The sequence below is a fragment of the Saccopteryx leptura genome, chromosome 1 (genome assembly GCF_036850995.1).
Source record: "Saccopteryx leptura isolate mSacLep1 chromosome 1, mSacLep1_pri_phased_curated, whole genome shotgun sequence".
In the NCBI taxonomy this organism is placed as follows: Eukaryota; Metazoa; Chordata; class Mammalia; order Chiroptera; family Emballonuridae; genus Saccopteryx; species Saccopteryx leptura.
The window spans coordinates 190,924,711-190,941,419 of NC_089503.1; the positions used below are offsets into that span (position 1 = coordinate 190,924,711).

General features: G+C 40.8%; 1 protein-coding gene across 2 annotated transcripts in view; it reads left to right on the top strand.

Annotated features, from left to right (window-relative positions):
- Positions 1-16,709, top strand: part of GREM2 (gremlin 2, DAN family BMP antagonist) — a 157,042-nt gene that overhangs the window by 109,921 nt on the left and 30,412 nt on the right. The window contains exon 2 of one of the 2 annotated variants that reach the window (XM_066383560.1): positions 2,842-3,045. The exons of the other annotated variant lie outside the window; for it this stretch is intronic. The gene's annotated coding sequence lies outside the window, so the exon portion shown is untranslated. The remainder of the gene's footprint in view (positions 1-2,841; positions 3,046-16,709) is intronic. 2 annotated transcript variants of the gene reach the window in all.

A 16,709-nucleotide genomic window follows, 5' to 3' on the forward strand; every position in this document is an offset into this window, starting at 1 on the left:
TCCTTAGCCGGCGCCGTGAGAACAGCAGGGTAGGAGGCCTCTGTTACTTCATTCAATGAGATATCACCTATGTTCATCCTGCTTCTGCTTTTTCGTGCCTTGTTGTCATTTTCTATTTTTTTATATAAATATGCAGTTACCAGCTTAACAAACTTTATAAGAAAAAACATAGGCATAGGCAGTTTTTAAAAAGAGAAGTCTAGCCTGACCAGGCGGTGGCGCAGTGGGTAGAGCGTCGGACTGGGATGCAGAAAGACCCAGGTTTGAAACCCCAAGGTCGCCAGCTTGAGCACGGGCTCATCTGGTTTGAGCAAAAGCTCACCAGCTTGAACCCAAAGTTGCTGGCTTGAGCAAGGGGTTACTCGGTCTGCTGAAGGCCCATGGTCAAGGCACATATGAGAAAGCAATCAGTGAACAACTAAGGAGTCCCAACGAAAAACTGATGATTGATGCTTCTCATCTCTCTCCATTCCTGTCTGTCTGTCCCTATCTATCCCTCTCTCTGACTCTCTGTCTCTGTTAAAAAAAAAAAAAAAAAAAAAAAAGAAAAAAGAGAAGTCTAAATATGCTGAGGTCCCTGATTCAAAACCCTAGGCTGGCCCAGTCAAGACACATACAAGAAGTATCTACTATGAATTGATGCTTCCCACTCCTCCACCCCCTGTTCTCTATTTCTTCTCTAAAATTAATAAATAAAATCCTTAAAAAAGAAATAAAATGAAAAATTTGAAAAATTAAAAAGAGAAGTCTATCCAGTGTTTGAAACGAATCAATCAAGATAGATTACTGTACCGTCACTGGATCACAACATTGTAAGACCTCGCCCACCTCACTAGAAAGCCCTCAGAAAACAATTTTCCCCAACACCCTCACATACCTACTGAACTAAGGCTAAAAGTTTCATGTCATCATCAGAAGTGGTCAGATAAGAAAAGAAACTGAATCCAAACAGTTTGGATCCTGTTTCATCTCAGGACCACTTTGGCTGATGAACACGGGAAGTCATCCAAGTGCTCCCTTCAAGAAAACCAGGGGCCCTTCCACTGGGATGCAGGTGACAGAGAAGGAAAACACTCCAGGTTGAATGATTCCCCTTGATGTGGCTTTCAGCAATGCCTGTGCTAAATCCAAAGCTCTACTTGGGTCTAAAGGGTTATTCTAAGGTTCTGCCAAGGCCCCCACTGATGCTGGGACTGAGAGCCTGACACTGAGGACATGTGGAGGAGGCAAGTGACACACACTTTCAACTCACACTGGTCTCAGCAACTCACTGAATGAAGAGGATGATGGCCTTGGTACTAATGACTTAATTATTTAATTAACAAGGTAGTGGTTTTATGGCTTTTAGATTTATCCAGGGGGAAAAAAAAGTATATGCCATTTCTAAAATAGTTTGTTTTCAATCTGGAAGCCACTTTCTCCTTGTGGCCAGTGATGTTTGTGAAATATTAGGGATTGGAGACATTGAGTAAAGAAAGGGGTGAATGGCCAGTGAGAGTGACTGTTATTGAGGGTTTCAAATGTATTAATTTAGCAAATACTACCAAGTGCCTATTCACTAAATCCACATAGTAAAATCCAATCCGAAATTTCAAATTTTCATATGTAATTTCATTATTTAAAAGGCAATTGGTCCTGGCCAGATAGTTTGGTTGCTTAGAACATCGTCCCAAAGCACTGAAGTTGCCAGTTCAATCCGTGGTCAGGGCACATACAGGAACAGATCTAGAACTATGTTCCTGTCTCTCTCTCTCTCTCTCTCTCTCTCATTCTTCCTCTCCCTCTAGAATTAATTTTAAAAATTTTAAAGGCAGTTGTGTCCTTTGTATCCTTCTGAGTAAAATTTGATATTCACATATTTAAACAGAGTTCAAACTTCTGTGAGCTGTGTTTCCTCAAATATAACCCAGAAATAAGAACCTTACCATACTTCTACAGGTCCCTGTAGGGACCGAATGAGATGATGTTATGTAAAAGATGTTAGCACTGTACCAGGCACATACCATGAAAATTAGCTGTTATAAGTACTCGGTTAGCTAGTACCTAAATTCTCTGTATGTTCTGAAAATTATTTTGGGGGTTTTCTACATTAACTTTTTTCTTTCTATAATTTCATATTGCTCTGGTTGTAAGAAACCAGAAAATGTGTGTGGATGATTTTGGTAATTCTACACATTGAGTGGTGGAATAAGCAAAGACTTAGAATTCAGACACCTTTGGACTTGACTTTCCCTCCTCATCTTAGTGGTTGTGTGATCTTGGACACGTGATTAAAGCTGAGTTTGCTTATCTATGAGGCAGGGATAGCGGTATCACATCTGCGTGATCAGGATGAGCATTTTATTCCAGTCATACATACACTAGATATCAAATAAATGACAATTTGGTGATCTCCATTTCTCCCTCACTTCCTCGACTGCTATACCTTCCTCTCTTCTTTCTCTCCTTCTATACAGATCTCACAAACCCACCAACACATACATTCCAAACACTTTCCATTATCAACAGGAGAAATGGCATTATGAAACATTTTAATTTTCTCCCCTGTTCCCTTTGTCTTAAGCAAGGTATTTTCTTTCAAATCTGAGTATACACTAAGAAGTTGGTCCAGAAGCCAAGACACTTAAACCAATTCTAATTTTCTTTAATGACAAAAAAATTGCCTCAATTATCTCTATGCAATATTATTTTAAAGACTCTCAGTGAGACCTAAAGATGGTTTCAAGTTACAAATAGGGAGTGATATATGAAGATAAACAACTGTGCATCTTGTTAAACGTATCTAGATTAAATTTTGCTTTCTTGAATAAAAACGAATGGCGTTTTAAATCTGGGTTACAGAGACAAATGGAAGAAAATGCCGACAGACTTCGACAAAGATTAATCAACATGATGTGGATACAAATGAGTAACATTGAACGTGTACCCTCTCTGCAAAGCAGACTGCATTCCTGTCTCCTGTTCACCAGGTCCCTTTCTGTTTCCCTTCCTTGACTCTCAGCCGTGTCTCCATCTCACCAGTCCGGGCTTTGAGGACTGCTATTAGTAAGTATTGCTTAGCTCAGGGGTCCCCAAACTTTTTACACAGGGGGCCAGTTCACTGTTCCTCAGACTGTTGGAGGGCCGGACTATAAAAAAAAACTATGAACAAATCCCTATGCACACTGCACATATCTTATTTTAAAGTAAAAAACAAAACGGGAACAAATACAATATTTAAAATAAAAGAACAAGTAAATTTCAATCAACAAACTGACCAATATTTCAATGGGAACTATGCTCCTCTCACTGACCACCAATGAAAGAGGTGCCCCTTCCGGAAGTGCGGCGGGGGCCGGATAAATGGCCTCAGGGGGCCACATGTGGCCTGTGGGCCGTAGTTTGGGGACCCCTGGCTTAGCTAGTGGAACATCAGCGAATAGGGTTGAAAGGTAACAAGATAACTGACCCCATCGTAGGGGCTCATGTTTCTCTCTAACCCGCGTACTCTGGCCATCTCTTCATCTGCCCAGAAAAGCAGTTCAGAAGTGCAATTTTTAACCTGGCAACATCCACATCCCATTATTTTTTTCCTGCGTGTCAATATTGAGAGACTTTCACTGGAGCTCAGATTTTTTTTTTAAAGCCATGAAAGAAAGAACAATGTGCATCTGTCCATTAGATGCTCTTAAAGGGGCTTCCGTGTCAGCACTAAGATTTGGAATTGCCTCAAAGACAGATAGGGGTCAGAGAGTGCCCGGTAGATCAGTAATAGAACATTTAAGTCAAAGTACTTCTTGGGAGAAAGCCAAGTTAGGGAAGAAGGCCTGGGTAATGTGATCCCGGCCATGGCATTGATGATTGCCTGAGCAGCTGCACCCAGGGCCCTTCAGATTGCTTGCCTGGATGGCCAAGAAAGCCAGGGAGAACATGGATTTAAATGCTTGCTGGATTAGTGATAAAGATGGAGAGCAGATTGAGTTGCTTTGATTTCTGCAGAAACCAACATATTAAACTCATGTGCTGATTATAAGAAGTGCTTTAATTTGGACGAAAGAATCACACCAAACTACCTATCTGTTGTATTTATTGTGATGACACTCTTATAAAATATGAGTTTTAATGATTTGCCCAGCACCTAGAATCATGTCAGAGAGATGTAACAGGCAAAATAATGTGCTCCTCAGGATGACTGCATCCTAATTTCTAGAACTTGTGTCTATGTTCACCTAATGGCAAAAGGGACTTCGCAGTGGTGGTTGAGTTCAGGATCTTGACATGGGAAGATTGTCCCTAATAATTCAGGCAGACCCAGTATAAATATATGAGTCCATAAAGGAGAAGCTTTCTTGGCCATGGCCAGAGGATGATGTGAGTATATAAAGCATTGTCAGAGAGATGCATCTTAGCTAGCTCTCAAGGTGACAAGGTGCGGGCAAGGAGCCCTCAGCCAATGAACATGAGTACCCTCTAGAAACTGGAAACAGCAAGAAATTACATTCTCTCCTAGAGCCTCCAAAAGGGAACACATTACTGTGCACACCTTGGTTTTAGCCTGCTGAGGCCCCTGTCAAACTTCTACAGAACTGTAAGATAATACCTTCCTGTTGATTTAAGCCACTCCATTTGTGGTCATTTGCTATGACAGCAATCAAAAATGAGTTCAGGAAGATGACAGCTTTTAGGCAGAGCCCTTGCCCTAGCCCTTCATTCTAGAAAAGTCCTTCATGGTCCCAGACTGAGAGCCAGGAAAGCCTTGAGAACTATCCAGGGACTTGCTGCTCTTCTCTCCAGAGAAAAGACAAGTAACCATAGTCCTACCCGCAACACCATCCCTAACGTCAGCATGAGGGTACTGCCAAGCAATCTTAAGGTGAGAAATCATGACATTTCCTGCCCAATAAGTATGGTATTGGAGGTGATATGGGAGCTAGAAGGAAGTTTGTACAGAACCCAACGCTACAGGGAGAAGAGAGAGTAGGGAAGTGAAGACCACTTAGAGCCCCACCAAGCAGGTCTAATTTCACTGAGATTCCCGAGAAAGTGGAGAAGGCTAAGGCTTGGAGCACTCATGTCAATGGCTCACGGTCACAGACTCTTAGTGGCTGTAACGCTAGGTCTGCCTGACCCCCAAACCCATAGACATCCACAACTCTGGGCTGCTCCTGGCAGAGTTGTCAACTCCCATTGCATCAGCATCATTATCATAAGGTCACTTTGGGCTTGTGCTCAAGGGGTTGAGGCCTTGCTGATATGTCTATTTTGATCTTGGAACTATTTCAGAAGTCATGGTAGGAGAAAAGAGTGCAAAAGGGAAGTCATTCAAAAATAAACATACTTCAACTCAGTATGGCCTTTTTGTGTGTGTCATACTTGGGAAGGACTTTTCCAAACCTAGATTATTAAAAAATACTTTCTCTGTGACTTTTTCTGATACTTTTCCCTTTTATTAAATCTCGGGTCCATGGGGAATTTGTACTGGTGGAACGTGAACCACGGACTCAACTCCATATATTACAGATGGGTTTCCAATTGTCCTAGTGTCATTTATTGTATAACCTGTACTTCCTCACTTATTCAAAATGCCACCATAATTCTTTCTAAATATCTATATGTACCTGAGTCTTTTTGCTAAACTTCCTGTTCTGTCCCATACACAAATTAAATGACAATGAACTGGATAAAAAATAATAATAATTGCAGCCTTGGCTGGGTAACTCAGTTAGTTAGAGTGTCATCCTGATACACCAAAGTTGAAGGTTCGATCCCCAGTCAGGGAACATACAAGAATCAACCAATGAGTGCATAAATAAGTGGAACAACAAATCGGTGTTTCTCTCCCTCTTTCTCTTCCTTCTTCTCTTTTTATAAATCAATTTTAAAAAGTTTAAAAAAGTAACTGAAACACATATTACAAAAGGTATACTACACAGAGCTACTAAAAATCAATTTATATAAAGATGAAAAAACATTTCATAAAAGGGTATATCAAAATAGATTTAAACAAATGAAAAGTTACTTAACCTCTCTCCTAATGTGGGAATGAAAATTCAAAGAACAGTGAAACACCATTTTTAACCCATGAGATTGACAAAAATCCAAATGTTATGCTGGCAAGAATAGTTACTGAGAATATAAATTGGTACAACCTCTAAAGAAGGCTGTTTAGAAATGCCTATTAAAGTTACAAACACACAGAGCGTTTGTCCCAGCAATTTATGTTAAAGGTAAAATGACATGTATTGAAATGATGTATGAGTAAGATTTTTTTATTGACACTCTGCATGTAAACTGAAATACAGAAAAAATATCTAAAGGATTATCAATGTGTTGGTTAAATAAATTCTTTTTTTTTTATAAATAAATTTTTATTTTAATGGGGTGACATCAATAAATCAGGGTACATACATTCAAAGAAAACATTTCCAGGTTATCTTGTCATTTAGTTGTGTTGCATACCCATCACCCGAAGAAAGATCGTCCTCCGCCCCCCTCCATCCAGTTCTCTCTGTAACCCTCCTCCTCCCCCTCTCCCTCCTTCTTCCCCCCACCCCCCGTAACCACCACACTCCTGTCCATGCCTCTTAGTCTCGCTTTTATGTCCCACCAATGTATTGAATCCTGCAGTTTCTGGGTTTTTTTTGATTCGCTTATTTCACCCCGCACAATGCTACCAAGACCCCACCACTCCGCTGTAAGCAATCCGATGTCATCATTTCTCGTAGCTGAATAGTATACCATGGTGTATATGTGCCCCATCTTCTTCATCCAGTCCTCTATTTTTTTTTTACAGTGATTAAAAGCCTTTAAGCAAACTCTTGGCCAATACAGCAAGAATCCATAAAAGAGTAGTGTCCTTAACATGTTCACCAAGTCCAAGTTGGCCCCATCACCATGCCAAATCCCTGAAAAATGCAACCCAACCACAGTTCAGTCTGTTAGGAGCTGTCACAGGGAACAGGAGTCCAGGAAAGTTCCACACAGGAAAAGTCTGCATGGCACTGGAATTGTTGTCACCATTCTCCCATCCAAGTACTAACCAGGCCCAACCCTGCTTAGCTTCCGAGATCAGATGAGATCGGGCGCGTTCAGGGTGGTATGGCCATAGACTGTTGTCACCATTCTATACTTTGCAGCTCATGTCCAAGTCCCAATGACCACTGCTTCTAGCTGGTAATGATTCAGGTAGACTGGAAAAAGCCATTTGCAGCATGCATGGATATGGAGCTTCTGTTCTCCTCTGCCTGGAGAGTTGAGACCAGGTTGCTTTTCCCTGGAGCTCTGTGACTGTGGCATGGTAAAGAGAACCTTGGGATACACTAAGCTGGGTGGCAAAGGTAAATTCGTAATACAGGTTGGCAAAATGAGGAAAGAGAGCTCTAAATTAGGAGTAGATCCCAGCCTGAAATATGAGTGGGGCATTGAGGTAGGAGGGATAAAGGAAACACTATATATTAAGCAAAGCAGCAGAAAATAGGACTATCAACACCCACAACAGAGATCTTTGAGGGAAGAATAAAAAACCTGACTATTAAGGTGAGACATAGTTAAGTGGCCCTTGTGCAAATGAGATCAGTTTACCTGCTTCTTGGAAGAAATACCCTAGGCTCGTCCACAGTGTCGTAGATGGGGCCGACGGCCCTGGGCACCTTCAGCCTTCAGTGGCAAACCCCAGCTTTCTGGGCAAGGTTAGGTCTTAGGTGGCTGGAGCAGGGCTGGAAGAGACTTAACCCTTCCTTAGAGGAGCGAGGGGGAAGCTTACCTTCCAGTGTCCCTGTTTCCTCACAGCAGAGGCATGTAAGCCTGGCAGGCTTTAGCTCAATGACCTTCCTTTCCACTATTGAAGCAGGACCTAGATGGCATCCTATGAGACCCCTTTGGGGCGTTGGAGCCTTTAAGGGTGTATCTTAAAAGCTGGTAGTTCCCCTGATCTCTATTGGGCTTTTTCTGCCTCTAGGTATCTTAAAAGCCATTCTCAGAAGATCTCGCTGAGGGGTTTGAGGATCCCCATTCGTCTATATAAATCTTTTCCATATATCTGGAGCTATTTGGAAAAAGACAAAACAGTGTTATTAGCTAGATCTAATAAAGAAGGTAGTAGTTTGCAGGCAAAAAAGATTTGGTGTCTCCTGTTCATCAGCATTCAAAAGAAATGTAAAATTTTTTTTTAAGTAAAAAGCATGATATGGTAGACCCGTAGGAGTCATTGGCCTGGTGTGCAGGATTCCCGGGTTCAATTCCTGGCGAGAGCATACAGGAGAAGCGCCCATCTACTTCTCCACCCCTCCCCCTCTCCTTTCTCTCCATCTCTCTCTTCCCGCCTGCAGCCAAGGCTCCACCGGAGCAAAGCCATCCAGGCACTGAGGATGGCCCCATGGCCTCCGCCCCAGTCGCTAGAATGGCTCTGGTTGTAACAGAGCAACACCTCAGATGGGCAGAGCATTCCCACCTGGTAGGCATGCCAGGTGGATCCCAGTCAGGCGCATGCAGGAGTCTGTCTGACTGCGTCCCCATTTCCATCTTCAGAAAAATACAAAAAATAAGTAAATAAAAGAAAAAATACTACAAAAAAAGGGGGGGGGGGCATTCCCTTGTGCTAAAGCTCCAGGGAGCATGGAGTGAGCTTGAGTATGTCCTATGAAACATGGAGCTCTATGTTGACATATAAGTCTTTGAAGAAGGAGGAACTGCTGAAATAGTTTATCAGCATTTGTCCCTAAGACAGCAGTCTTTATAGTGGAAACAACATAAGTAAATATTTGCTGTCTATCTATAGATTAAGGGGGGAATATGGCAAATGCTGAAAAGCCATGATCTTTGTGCCCCTCCCCTCCCCCAACACCCTCCCTCTCCTCTCCCCACCCTGTATCCCCAACACTGTTGTTCATGTCTCTGAGTCTCATCTTTATGTCCTACTTATGTATGGAATCATATAGTTCTTAGTTTTTTCTGATTTACTTCTTTCACTCAGTATAATGTTATCAAGGCCCATCCATGTTGTTGTAAAAGATCCTATGTCATCATTTCTTATGGCTGAGTAGTATTCCATAGTATATATATACCAAAGCTTTTTAATCCACTCGTCCTCTGATGGACACTTGGGCTGTTTCCAAATCTTTGCTATTGTGAACAATGCTGCCATAAACATGGGGGTGCATTTCTTCTTTTCAAACAGTGCTATGGTGTTCTTAGGTATATTCCTAACAGTGGTATAGCTGGGTCAAAAGGCAGTTCGATTTTTAATTTCTTGAGGAATCTCCATACTGTTTTCCAAGGTGGCTGCACCAGTCTGCATTCCCACCAGCAGTGCAGGAGGGTTCCCTTTTCTCCACATCCTTGCCAGCACTTATTCTGTTGTTTTGTTGATGAGCGCCATTCTGACTGGTGTGAGGTGATATCTCATTTTGGTTTTAATTTGCATTTCTCTAATCATTAGTGATGTTGACCATTTTTTCATATGCCTATTGGGTAGCTTGATCAACCTCTTTGGAGAAGTGTCTATTCATTTCTTTTGCCCATTTTTGGATTGGATTGTTTGTCTTCCTGGAATTAAGTTTTACAAGTTCTTTATAAATTTTGGTTATTAATCAGATGCAATGTCAAATATATTCTCCCATTGTGTAGTTTGTCTTTTTATTCTGTTCTTATTGTCTTTAGCTGTGCAGAAGCTTTTTAGTTTGATAAAGTCCCATTTGTTTATCCTGTCTTTTATTTCACTTGCCTGTGGAGACAAATCAGCAAATATATTGCTGTGAGAGATGTCAGAGAGCTTACTGCCTATATTTTCTTCTAAGATGCTTATGGTTTCACGGCTTACATTCATTTCTTTTATCCATTTTGAGTTTATTTTTGTGAGTGGTGTAAGTTGGTGGTCTAGTTTCATTTTTTTGCAGGTAGCTGTCCAGTTTTCCCAACACCATTTGTTGAAGAGGCTGTCTTTACTCCATTGTATTGTCTTACCTCCTTTGTCAAATATCAGTTGTCCATAGAGCTGTGGGTTTATTTCTGGGTTCTCTGTTCTGTTCCATTGATCTATGTGCCTGTTCTTATGCCAGTACCATGCTGTTTTGAGTACAATGGCCTTATAATATAACTTGATATCCGGAAGTGTGATACCTCCCGCTTTATTCTTCCTTTTCAAGATTGCTGAGGCTATTCGTGTTCTCTTTTGGTTCCATATAAATTTTTGGAATGTGTGGTCTATATCTTTGAAGTAAGTCATTGGTATTTTAATCGGTACTGCATTGAATTTATAAATTGCTTTGGGTAATATAGACATTTTAATGATGTTTATTCTTCCTAACCATGAGCACGGTATATGCCTCCACTTATTCGTATCTTCACTGATTTCTTTTATCAATGTTTTATAAATTTCCGAGTACAAGTCTTTAATCTCCTTGGTTAGATTTATTCCTAGGTACTTTATTTTTTTGGTTGCAATGGTAAAGGGGATTGATTCCTTGATTTCTCTTTCTGACAGTTCATTATTAGTGTATAAAAATGCCTCTGATTTCTGAGTATTGATTTTATATCCTGCCACCTTGCCAAATTCATTTATCAGGTCTAGTAGTTTTTTTGACTGAGACTTTAGGGTTTTCTATATACAATATCATGTCATCTGCAAATAATGATAGTTTTACTTCTTCTTTTCCAATTTAGATGCCTTTTATTTCTTTTTCTTGTCTGATTGCTGTGGCTAGGACTTCCAGACCTATGTTGAATAAGAGTGGTGAAAGGGGGCACCCCTGCCTTGTTCCTGATCTTAAGGGGATTGCTTTTAATTTTTGCCCATTGAGTATGATGTTGGCTGTGGGTTTGTCGTAGATGGCCTTTATCATGTTGAGGTATGTTCCCTGTATTCCCACTTTGCTGAGAGTTTTGATCATGAATGGGTGCTGGACTTTATCAAATGCTTTTTCTGCATCTATTGAAATTATCATATGGTTTTTCTCCTTCTTTTGGTTTATGTGATGAATCACATTGATTGATTTGCGAATATTGTACAAGCCTTGCCTACCAAGAATAAATCCCACTTGATCATGGGGTATGATTTTTTCCATATATTGCTGGATCCGGTTTGCTACTATTTTGTTGAGGATTTTTGCATCTAAGTTCATCAGTGATATTGGCCTATAATTTTCTTTTTTTGTGTTGTCTTTGCCTGGTTTTGGAATCAGAATTATGCTCGCCACATAAAAGGAGTTTGGAAGTCTTCCTTCCTCTTGAATTTTTTGAAATAGCTTGAGAAGGATAGGAGTTAGTTCTTCTTTGAATATTTGGTAGAATTCACTTGTGAAGCCATCACGCCCAGGATTTTTCTTTTTTGGGAGTTTTTTGATAGCTGTTTCAATCTCATTTGTTGTAATTGGTCTGTTTAGGTTTTCTGATTCTTCCAGATTGATTTTTGGAAGATTATATGATTCAAGGAATTTGTCCATTTCATCTAGGTTGTCTAGTTTTTTGGCGTACAGTTTTTCATAGTATTTTCTTACAATATTTTGTATTTCTGTTGTGTCAGTTGTTATTTCTCCACTCTCATTTCTAATTTTATTTATTTGAGTACTCTCTCTTTTTTTCTTGGTGAGTCTCGTTAAAGGTTCATCGATCTTGTTTACCTTTTCAAAGAACCAGCTCCTAGTTTCATTGATCCTCTGTATTGTTTCTTTAGCCTCTATGTCATTTATTTCTGCTCATTCTTTATTATTTCCTTCCTTCTACTAGCTCTAGGCTTTACTTGCTGTTCTTTTTCTATTTCTTTTGGATGCAGGGTTAAGTTGTTTATTTGAGCTTTTTCTAGCTTCTTGAGGTATGCCTGTAATGCTATGAACTTCCCTCTCAGGACTGCTTTTGCTGTGTCCCATAAATTTTGAGTTGATGTATGCTCATTATCGTTTGTTTCTAGGAATTTTTAAATTTCTTCTTTGATCTCAATGTTAACCCATTCATTGTTTAATAATATGCTATTTAGTTTCCAAGTGTTTGAATGTTTTTCAATTTTTCTATTGTGGTTGATTTCTAGTTTAATGCCATTGTGATCAGAGAAAGTGCTCGATATAATTTCAATCTTCTTAAATTTGTTGAGCCAGCTTTTGTACCCTAATATGTGGTCTATTCTAGAGAATGTACCATGAGCACTTGAAAAGAATGTATATTCTGCTGTTTTAGGGTGAAAGATTCTGAAGATATCTATTAAATCAAGTTGATCTAATATGTCCTTTAAGTCTGCTGTTTCTTTGTTAATTTTCTTTCTTGAGGATCTATCTAATGATGTTAATGGGGTATTGAAATCCCCTATTATTATAGTATTGCTGTTGATCTCGCCCTTTAAGTCCATCAAAGTCTGCTTTATATATTTAGGTGCTCCTATATTAGGTGCGTAGATATTTATAATGCTTATATCTTCTTTTTGGATTGCTCCCTTTATCATTATGTAGTGACCTTCTTTATCTCTAACTATGGTCTTTGTTTTAAAGTCCATTTTGTCTGATATAAGTATTGCTACCCCAGCTTTTTTTTCATTTCCATTTGCGTGAAATATTTTTTTCCATCCTTTTATCTTCAGTCTGTGTGCATCTTTTGATTTAAGGTGTGTCTCTTGTAGACAGCATATGTATGGGTCCTGTTTTCTTATCCACGCAGCTACCCTATGTCTCTTGATCGGATCACTTAATCCATTAACATTTAAGGTTATTACTGATATGTAATTGTTTATTGCAATTGTTTATTTTTTTTCTTTAAAACTGTATTCCTCTTTTGCTATATTCTTTTTTTCCTTTGATCTGTTTACAACAGGTCCCTTAGCATTTCTTGCAGCCTTGGTTTGGTTGCAGTGAAATCCATGAGTTTTTTTTTGTCTGTAAAGCTTTTTATTTCTCCTTCAATTTTAAATGATAGCCTTGCTGGATAAAGTAGTCTTGGTTGTAGGTTCTTGTTCTGCATTACTTTGAATATTTCTTGCCATTCCCTTCTGGCCTCAAGTGTTTCTGTTGAGAAGTCAGAAGTCATCCTTATGGGGGCTCCTTTGTAGGTGATAGTCTTTTTTTCTCTAGCAGCTTGTAATATTTTCTCTTTATCATTTATCTTTGGTATTTTAATTATGATGTGTCTTGGTGTTGGTTTCTTTGGGTTTCTCCTTAATGGAGTTCTCTGTGCTTCCTGAACATGTGAAATGTTTTCCTGCCTTAATTGGGGGAAGTTTTCTGCTATGATATGTTTGAACAAAGTCTCTATCCCTTGTTCTTTCTCTTCTTCTTCAGGAACACCTATGATGCGGATGTTATTTCTCTTCATGTTGTCACAGAGCTCTCTTAGAGTTTCCTCAGACTTTTTGAGTCTCCTTTCTTTTTTCTACTCTGCTTCTGTGCCTTTATTTATCATGTCCTCTAACTCGCTGATTCGGTTCTCTGCTTCATCCATCCTGCTTTTAATTCCTTCCATTGTATTCTTTATTTCAGATATTGTATTTGTTATTTCTGACTGATTTTTTTATTATTATTTCAATGTCCTTTTTTATATTTGTTATCTCTTTATTTAGGTTTTCGTAATGGCCATCTATGGTTGTTCTAATATCTTTGAGCATCCTAACAATCATTATTTTAAACTCTGCATCTGGTAATTTGGTTATATCTGATTCACTTAGGTCCTTTTCTGGGGATTTCTCTTGGTTTATTTGTGTTGTATTTCTCTGCCTCCGCATTTTCTCTTCACAGGAGTGGCTGTGATCATGTGCTCGGGTGCACAAGGGTTGGTGGCTTTGGCCTTTGCCCCGCCCCCATGTGTGACGTTATACTCGGTCCTGAGGGCACTGGCAAGCACCTTTGCTCAGCTGTGGGTCTCCACCTGTTTCCGAGCTTTCGCCCTGCCCTTGCAGGAGGATCCCACTCAAGGAACAGCTGCTAGCCTTGGCTCTACCGCCAGGCAGGGCTGCGTGCCCAAGCTCAGCTCCGTAGCAGAACTCCGCCTCTTCTGGGCTTTTGGCTCCACCCCTTCGGGAGGAGCTGGCTACCAAGTCAGACCACAAGCCTTGGTTGCACGGGCGGGGCAAGGCTGTGCTCCTCTGCCCTTGCTCCGGGGCTGGTCTCCACCCTTTCCGGGGTTCCCGGCCTTCTCCCAGAGGCTGGATTACAGGCTGCCGGCAGCTGAGCTTGACTGCTTTTGCACGCCCCCTTTTCCCCAGCCGGGCAAGATTGAGCTCACACCTGAGCCCAGTGGTGGCCAGCCGGCTTCCGCCCCTGTCAACAGAACCGCACTTTTGTCTCCTGCTGCTGCCCGCTCTCCAGTGCGCCCTCAGCTGCGTGGGTGGGGGCATTGCAGCTCGGACCCTAAGACTCACTACTGTAGACCCAAAAGCTCCCTCCTTCTATGTGTTTCTGCTCTGAATGCCACGGGGGAGCTTGTTTGGCTGCTCTCCTGCTTCCCTTTGCTGGTATTGCTGTTTCCGGGGGAAATATTCCCTTCAGCTTTGGGGAGTGACTCGTCCCAAGGGTTAGGGTGGCTATCTCCCAAAATGTTTCTCCCTATGCCTCCTAGATTACACTCTCTTCCTGTTACTCTGGTCCTCTCCTCTCTCCCCCCGTCCCCAGGAGCCCCAGGTGTGTGGTTTTGAGAGAGATGTTCTGCGCAGTCCCTTTAAGAAGGATCCTGGGTTTGAGAAATCAGACTCTCTCATAAACAGTATCCTGACTTGTTTCCAGCTAAATACTGTCCTTACGCCTCTTCTGGGCTTTGGGGCTGCAGGTTGAGGCTTTGTTCCTGGGGCTCAGGACCCTTTCCCCTCTGCTAAACTCACTTCCCGCCACGCGAGTCTCTCCCTGCTGCCATTCTCTCCGAGGAGCTGGGCAGCCCTCTCTGCGTTTCCGCGTTTCCACTTTTCCTACCATTCTTGGTGTGGCTTCTTCAGTGTTCCTTGGTTGAAGAGTCCTCTTAGTTTAGTCCCTAAATAAATTCTTCACACTACATTTAATGAGTTATGATGCAGCTTCCCAACCTAGTGAAACCTCTCTTTATGTACTGTTATGACATTTTTTTCTAGATTTATTGTTAAATCTCTCCCTGAAGAACATTTGGGAATGTTTGGGGAACATTTTTGGTGTCACATTGGGGAGGAGAGAAGGGCCATTACTAGTGTGTGGTAGGTAGAAGCCAGGGATGCTACTAAACATCCTACAGTATACAGGACGACCCCCCACAGTACCTATACAATTATTGACATCTAAAGTGTCAGCAGCACCGAGGTTGAGAAAGTCTGCCCTAGAATGATGACCAGAAACTGACTATTACACACTTGTTCAGTTAAGAGAGCAGCATAGCTACAAAGCTCTTCAGGGATAGGTGTTCTATATTGTAACTGTTGATTTATATTCCTGTCTCTATTAAAACATAAATAGCACTGTTTTCTTTTTTAAAAAGTTATTGTTTAATCTTTTTTACAAATGCTTAAGGGTTCCAAAGAAAATATTTGATTTTATCTGTTTTGTTTCTTTCCTTGGGCCCCTGACCTTTTGAAAAGCTCAAGGACATATGTATTGATTGTTTCAATGCACATGGAGTGTTCCCTCTGGAAAGGTGCTCCAGACAGTGGAGTGAAACAAAAGAATGGAATTGCAGTATACTATAGCTGACCAACCTAGCTCTGGTCTTAGTAAACACCAATAAAATTGTACTCTGTATTACTAGAAGTGACAAACAATATAAGTCAGTGTTTTCTCAGGGGCAAGGACAGACACCCCTATAAAAGGTAATTGATAGTACACAAGTGCCTTTTGATTAGAACTCTTGACAATGGTGCCTTTAGAAATCTAAGGACCTCTAAGAGATATCTCTGAAATCATTTCATAAATCTCCTGTAAATTTTCATTATTAGTAACTTCAGCTCCATGTCACCACTAAATGTTGACAGAAAGGTAGTAAAATGACTTTACCAATGCAGTACATTCAACAGAGCCTTGGATAGAATCCATACTCATTGTGATCAAGGCCAAGACTCTGGCCAGTTTTATTCATGGCATTCCCTACAGAGGGATTCAAGAGTCTATGCTGTATTTACTCTTTTATTTTAGTTTCAACCCTTCCTCATTCCCACTCCATTTCAAGAAGTTCTGTGACATTTAAATTATTGTTTTAGGTTTAAAATGACATTTAGAAACATGCACTACCAAGAAAATATATTATCTATGTGAACATCAATGTATTTTAAATATTGGGAGCCTTATAGGTAGAAAGAGTCAACCTTGTTTTTTTGTTTGTTTGTTTGTTTTACAGAGACAGAGAGAGAGAGTCAGAGAAAGGGATAAATAGGAACAGACAGACAGGAACTGAGAGATGAGAAGCATCAATCATTAGATTTTCGTTGCGTGTTGCAACACCTTAGTTGTTCATGACTGCTTTCTCATATGTGCCGTGACTGCAGGCCTTCAACAGATCGAGTAACCCCTTGCTTGAGCCAGCGACCTTGGCTCAAACCAGATGAGCCCGCTTCCAAGTTGGGGACCTCGGGGTCTCAAACCTGGGTCCTCTGCATCCCAGTTCGACTCTCTATCCACTGTATCACCACCTGGTCAGGCAAGAGTCAACCTTGTTAAACATGATATAAGAGATCCAATATTAAAAAATAATACTCTAACAAATTGGTCCCCAACCATTTTTGGGTCATGGACCAGTTTAATGTCAGAAAAGATTTTCACGGACCGGCCTTTAGGGTGGGACAGATAAATGTATCACGTGACCGAGAC